The following is a 7,287-nucleotide window of genomic DNA, read 5'->3' as shown; positions in this document are numbered from 1 at the left end:
GCAGTTGGGTAAAGCTGGGAATAATTTAGGTTAACTAAGGTTAGGTTAGGTTAAGTTAGGTTAATTTAGATAAATGCTGAGCTATGTTAAGCCATCATATAAGTGAACCCAACCTAACCTAACTTACCTAATCTAACCCAAACTCAACCTAGATTATCCTAGCCTAACCTAACCGTAACATAAATTAGCCTAATCTTAATTTTTTCATTCATTCATTGCCAGACGCCATGTATCCCACACGGGGTGGCCAAGGACTTAGAGTTAATTGTTTTACAGGGAGGGGCACTAATCCTCCACCAACCCCACTTGACACGTAGGGATGCCAACAGCATCTGGTGTTCCCAGGCGGTCACCCATCCAAGTACTAACCAGACCCAACGTTGCTTAACTTCGCCGATCGGACGGGAAGCGGTGTACTCAACGTGGTATGGCCGTTGGCACCCATCCTAATTTAAACTATTTTCATTGTTTCCCTAGGGATTTCACGAAATCATTGGTTGCACAAGATTCCCTGTAAAGTATAAATAAATAAATATATATATATATATATATATATATATATATATATATATATATATATATATATATATATAATCAACATGTAATATTCCACTGCAGGACATAGGCCTCTCCCAAACGTTCATTTATTCCGGTCTTGTGCTGTTTGTTTCCTGTCCAGAGTCCCAAGATCTGTAACGAGTTTTATGTCTTCATCCCTTTGTCTTTTATTATTGTATGGGATCCTGTATATCCTGAAGTAATTATTCGTTATATCACCTGGTTGCTGGTCTTGCTTTTGGTCTTCTTGAATTAGTTATTACAAAGTCTGTTGCTTTATTTGTCCATATGTTGTGTCTTCTACAAGTAGTTCCTGCTCGCTGCCATTTTTTCTTTTTTATTTTATTTATTACGTCCTCTGCTTTAGTCCGTTTTTTAATTCAAGCTGATTCTTTCCTGTCTCTTAAAGTGATTCCTAGCATCGGATCTTTCCATCCCTCTCCAGGTGTTTCTCAACTTTGTTCCCAGTGGGTCGGTCCTTGTCTATGTCTCTAAGCCTAAGTCATTACGGGGCGAACGCACTGATGAAAATGTTTTCGCTTTCAATACAGTACTAAAGTGTTTTTTAATATGGTACTTTGTCCAACCCAGCTTTATATGAATACTTCTTTCAGGTTCAAATGAAGGGTTTGTCTGTAGAAGTTACCCTAGAAATACGAATTCATCAACTAATTCTACAATTTCATTGTGGGTTCTTATTTTCTCATTTTGAACTTTGTTATTAAACACTGATTTTGTCTTTTACTTATTCTTCTTAGGTCCTACACAAAGCCTTTATCTGTTTATATCTTCAACTGTTCATTTGTACACTTGACTCACTAGAGAGAACGATGTCATCTGTGAACCTAAGGTTACGCAGATATTCATCTCCTATTTTAATTGTTATTATTATTTCTTTTTAGTTAAGCTCTCTAAATACTTGTTCTAATTACGCCGTTAAAAATTTTGGTGTGACAGTATCGGCCTGTCTTACACCATTTTAACTGATACTTTTCCAGTACCTGTTTGGAGCTTAATGGTCACTGTTCCATCACTGTGTGTTTTGCAATATTCTACAGTAGATCTCATCTACACCCTGTCGACGATTTGTGGTCATACCACTGTTGTTTCTGCTGAGTCAAAGGGTTTTTTTTGTAATCATTGAACGCCATACAGAAAGGTGTGTACTCATCTGACTTTCAGTTATTTAGTTTCTTGTATATATAGTATATTGTTGATTATTGAGAATCCACTTAGAAAACCTGCTTGTTCTCTAGTCTGGTTAGTCTTGCACGTCTGATACTCTGCTGGTGATGATCTTTGTGAATAATTTGTATATAACTGACAACAGGCTATGTGGTAGTTTTTGAGATCTTTCAAGTTTCCTTTCTTATGTACTAAAACTACAATATACTGCATTTTCAAGGCTGTTGGAACTTTTCCCTCTCCGAGACATTTCATAAACAGTTTTGATATGTTTTCCTGGGCAATTTTTCCTGCTTCTTTGATTAAATCTAATGTGATGCCGTCTTCTATGCTCTACCTCTTTTCAAACTCTTCAGAGCTGTTTTTGTCCTTCTATAGTTATGCCTGGAATTTCTGTAGACATTGGGTTTTCTTGCATGTGAGGTCTGTTGTTTAAGTTGTATAAATGATCAGAGATTTCTTCCACCATTTTGATTATTTTTTTTCTTCCCTCCTACAGTATGTCATGTTTCTCCATTTCGTTTCTTTAAAGCATACATCTTACTTTTCTCTATCCCCAGTCTCCTCTTTGCTGCTTTGCACTGGTTCCTGTGATTAAGGCTTCGTTTATTTTCTGCGTGTTGAACTTCCGTACATCTTGATTTTTCTTATGTATGGTTTTTGTTAAATCTACTGCTTCTGTTTTATCGCTAGTAGATACTGTTTCGCCTAGTAGGGCTAGATTAGTTAGGTGCAACTACACTAAAAGGGCCTATTAGTAACAGTCAGATTAAAAACACTCCCCCCATCTAAGTCACAAGCCAGCCAGGAGGGATACATTGGCTGTTTTCTGGGGTCTAATTATATCCACTGGACCTATGTTCCCCCTTGGGTCCATTTCCCCATAAATATAATCTCGATGGTCCCACTCCTGCTATGGATCAATTTGCCTCATGGACCTATTTTCCCATTAACCCCTAACAGGCGGGTGACGTTATGTAACGTCCAGCCATTTTCGGTCCTAATTTATTGGTGAAATTTGGTGATGAGACATCCTTGTGACCAATTATATATATATATATATATATATATATATATATATATATATATATATATATATATATATATAAGTTGTAGTGTTATATTTGTTCAAGTAAAATAGTATATACGTATGTAAGGTATATTGTTATGAGTGTTTAGGAAATAAAATAAAAAACACATACATAAGATTTTGAAGACAAAGAATAGTGTAAAGAAAGCATAAATGATTAATATAGTGTTCAGTGGTGAAGAAAAAGCAAATAAGTGAATAGTTTGCTAGCCTCGCCCCAGGCGAGCCTAGTGATAAGCTGCCTGCCCGCCCTCCTCCCTCACTCCTCCCCTCCTCCTGCCACAGCCAGCAAAGACGTATTACCACGCATGTAACATCTCTTGCCTTCGTTTTTCATCCATTTTCATTGATTTATGCATCTTTAGGCTTATTCCTTGATACTTTATTTTTCCAAAAATATGCCGCCCCACATGGTGGTATAATTGACAAGCTGCCCGCCCATAAGGGGTTAACCACCCATCCATCCAACCATTAACATACCCACTCTTTCCATCCACCAACTCAAAACCTTGCCAACTCACTCACCCATGGCTCTGTTTTCTCACTATCTACTCACCCATCCTGTTCACCCACCCACCAACCCATCCTTCCCATCCACCTACTCATCCACCCGCTTTGACCATGCACTCATCCACCGACCACTCGCACCCCACCCATCCACCAAATCGGTTGCAACAATACTGGTACATTGTAGGAGAACGTTATAAGCTCTACGGGAAGTGGCCTTCACTCCAGGTTGCTGACTTAATTAATGACGAATACAGGGCCGGATCCAGCACTGCGGAATATGCTGGGCGTAATTCCTTGCAGAATTACCACGTCGCTCATTTAAACAATAAATTAAGAACACACGTTTAGTTTACTTTTTTTTTTTTTTAACTACAGGAGTACAGTATTACTTACACAGTATAAGCAAATTCATATCCAATATAACATTGCATGTATTTTGGTAAATAATTTTTTTCAGTTAAGTAATCACTTGGTCAGTCGAAAATAGGAGGGGGTAGGCCCACCACGCCTTCCCTTGAAATCTATGCCTGGAATATTTCTAATTTCTGTCATGAGAGGCGCCCTTATAGCTATGTTAAAGCAAGCAGGTGGGCTACGATGGCCAGCTCTTATTGGACTAAGTAGTACTCATTAATATCTGTAAGCATGCAAAGTTTCATTCGATTCCATCCACCCACTGTGGAGCTAGGGAACTTGAAATTCGCGGAATGGCCCACCAGAGGTACAACTTCTAGGTGGCACTGCCTGCAACCGGAAATGAATTTCGACACTAAATGTCCTTTTTGTGTGGAGGTACTCCAGTGCAACATTCCACCCAAGAATCATGGCCCTGGCTTAATTATCTTCAAAGCTTTAGCTTTTCGCGAAATCATAGTTGTGATTTTAGCTATTTTCACCGTTTTCACATTTGATGACCTTTGACCCCTGACCTGATCAATGTGGCACATAGGTGTACGATAGACAGTTGTAGTACTAGTCAATGTCTATTAGCAAGGAAACTTTCATTCAGTTCCATTGAGCCGCTGGGGAAGTATGGGGTGGCATTTTTGGAAACTGGTGCAGGTTGAGAGGGACACTGAGGCTAACTTTTGCAGGGTTGCCACTCGAAAACAAGAGAAGGGAGAGGAAAATGGGCAGCACAGCTCTGATAATGAATGACCTCAAGATTATGCCTACATAAGTCAGAGCTTTCTATGCCCATTAATAATGCTTCTACAGCTCAAAATGTTAAAAGTACGAAAAAAGTATTTTTGTGGCCGTTGCTGGAGAATTACTAATTGCATAGCAATAAAATTCTTGCAGACACAACTAGGTCATAGGGTGGTCATTGTTTTCTGAAGGGTAGAAGTGGTTGCCACAAATAAACAAGACAAACTGATAGGCAATGATGGCAACTCCATGTGGACCAAGCTTTGTCAACGATTGCCAGTGAGTTTCGATGCTGAAAAATTTCTGTATGGAAGTTCTCCAGTGCAACATTCCACCCAAGAATCATAGCCCTGTCTTAGTAATCTTCAGAGCCTTAGCATTTCGCATGAGGAAGGTCGTAATTTTAGTTCATTTCATATTTTCTGCACTTGATTATCTTTGACCCCTGACCTGGCAGATATAGGTCATGCACACACGAAGCACACTTGTAGTACTCATTAACGTCTATAAGGATGCAACGTTTCATTCAGCTCCATCCACTCACTAGTGGTGGGCGTAATCGATTACTTGTAATCGATTACATTAATTACAAGATAAAATTTTCCCATTGATCAGTTATAGTTCCCTTAATTGATTACCAAACAATTGCTTCCAGCATGAAATACGTATTAAATATATATTATAGACACGTGCATTTCCATGGATTTTACCCAATACATATTAATCTGTCTTATAATAAATGCATTAATTCATAAAGATATATGTAAGATAGAGGTAGCTGAGAATTAATAGTGTGTATGTACAGTCATAAGAAAAAGTATTGTTACCCCTAGGGATGTTCGAGGCTAAACGAACGTTAGCTAGGCTATGTGGGCGGGTCCTTGTTGTTCGCCCCTCCCCTGTCTAGTATTGCCATATCCATTACAGGAGTTGGAATAATGAGCAAGAATGAGCCATATGGCGAGGAAATATATAGGACGTGTTTGCATTACCTTGAATCCCCCGCCGGGGATTAAAAACGAAACACGGCTCATTAATTTTTTACTATTCATCACTTATTATCAATAGAATACAACAAATAAATTATTTTTAAGGGTATTAAATCCATAGGCATCGTCTTTTTTTTTTTTTTACGATAGTCTAGCATGGGTGCACGATTTCATTTGTTTGCTTTAGATTGATGGTTAAATGCTTCAGATGGATACTTCAGACGTCTAGAGACTGTTTTGGAAGCAGGGGGTGGGTATACAAAATCTTGAAGCAATGAGACTGATCACGTATTGTTATTTTCCTCCTACTCAGCATTTACAGTATTATATGCAGAAAGCAATAAACATAGATAATACATTGAATTTAATAACTTGGCTTGTATCGGCTGAATTACTATCATACGTCTGGCATGGGTGCACGTACTCAATGCCCGTCTGCATGTGTGTTACCGACTTTACGCCATACTGTTATACTTTTATTTAATGAATTCAGTGCCGGATAAAAAAACTAATTGTCTATGCAAAGATGCCAAACGATCTAATTAGCTTTTATTACCTCTAGCACAAATTCTAAAATCTGTGTCTCACATACTCGTCATTGACGGGTTTGCGGTACAAACTTTCCTGTCCTGTCATTCCACAGCACTTCGTCGTTGTGTCATAGTGCATAGCTCTGAAGGGTAACGATGGTTTTTCTTATGACTGTACGAGCAGAATATAAAGCCAGGACCTCAGACATTGGAGACGACAAATCTAATACAACAACAAACTCGTGCATGCAGTTTCTGTGTGCTACTGTGTACTGTGTAGACTGTGGCGGGTGTGCATTGCACAGCTGCAAGCTGTGTGGAAGTGAGTCGTGTGACTGTGCAGTGGACGGCTCAGCAGATCTGAGTGCTGGTTAATTAAATTTTCATGTATTAATAATGTTTTCACTTTTCCCGGATCATTTTCTTTAACTTCATGCTTGGGAAGAGTGTCACGAATTCGCACGAGTGTATTTATACAAATTCGTGACATTGTACTTTGGTGAGAAAACCACAAACTCTAGAGGAATTCCTAGTGGGCACCACTCAGTTCAACCGTCCTCGTATTCACTTCGATTGGTATGGTTTTCAGAACATTTGTCACTATTATAAGTGACCGTTCTTATGCACGACATTAGTGTTTCCACTGTGTGATTTATTGCATGTGTATATCGTTCGCCCTCTCTCCATTGACCGTTGAAGTTACAGTAGGCCATCCCTACTTCCAGCAAACACGGCCATCTATTACCTCTCTTCCCCGTTTGAACTTAGTCAGCTTTGGATCGCCTCGAGGATAGGATCGTTTGTGCGCAGCGTAGAGCAGCGTCTCCATTGTACAGCGGATTCCTGGAACTCCACCTAGATGGTGATTGGTGAAGTGAGCTTGCAGCGAATAGTAGCGCTTGGTGTTTCAACACGCAGACGCCCAGTCTTTCGTCAGCTCCATTCCCTCTACTGACCAGTATTTCCGTTCGTTTTTATAGGCTTAAGTCTGATTAGCTTTTGAATGAGTGTGTGTATTCTTTGTTTTTTTTTAATTCATGAGTCCCTCAGTGACCATGAATTCCCCTTTTGAGTTCATTTTTGAGATTCATATAATGTAAATTTGATTTATTGTAATCAACAAATTTACAGTTCTTTTCTTTGAGCTTAATGTAATTAGAATCGTGTTTTATGTCTCCACATTAAGCTTACTTCAGTTTGCTAATCCTAGTTTGCACACTCCTTACGTTGTTCATTACTGGAATTTGGACCAGTTCTTTTGTATTAAACTTAAATC

The 7,287-nt window shown here is 39.0% G+C and overlaps 1 non-coding gene across 1 annotated transcript; it reads right to left on the bottom strand.

Annotated features, from left to right (window-relative positions):
* Positions 1-320: 320 nt before the first annotated feature.
* On the bottom strand, positions 321-439 carry LOC145402482 (5S ribosomal RNA). The gene has a single exon (XR_013897777.1). It is a non-coding gene; the product is annotated as a 5S ribosomal RNA (ribosomal RNA).
* Between the last annotated feature and the right edge of the window lie 6,848 nt (positions 440-7,287).

This window comes from Coenobita brevimanus, chromosome 57 (genome assembly GCF_032717465.1).
Source record: "Coenobita brevimanus isolate Jiangsu-jjx chromosome 57, ASM3271746v2, whole genome shotgun sequence".
NCBI lineage: Eukaryota > Metazoa > Arthropoda > Malacostraca > Decapoda > Coenobitidae > Coenobita > Coenobita brevimanus.
Note: the sequence above shows the minus strand (reverse complement) of the source record. Positions and strands in the feature narration are given on the sequence as shown.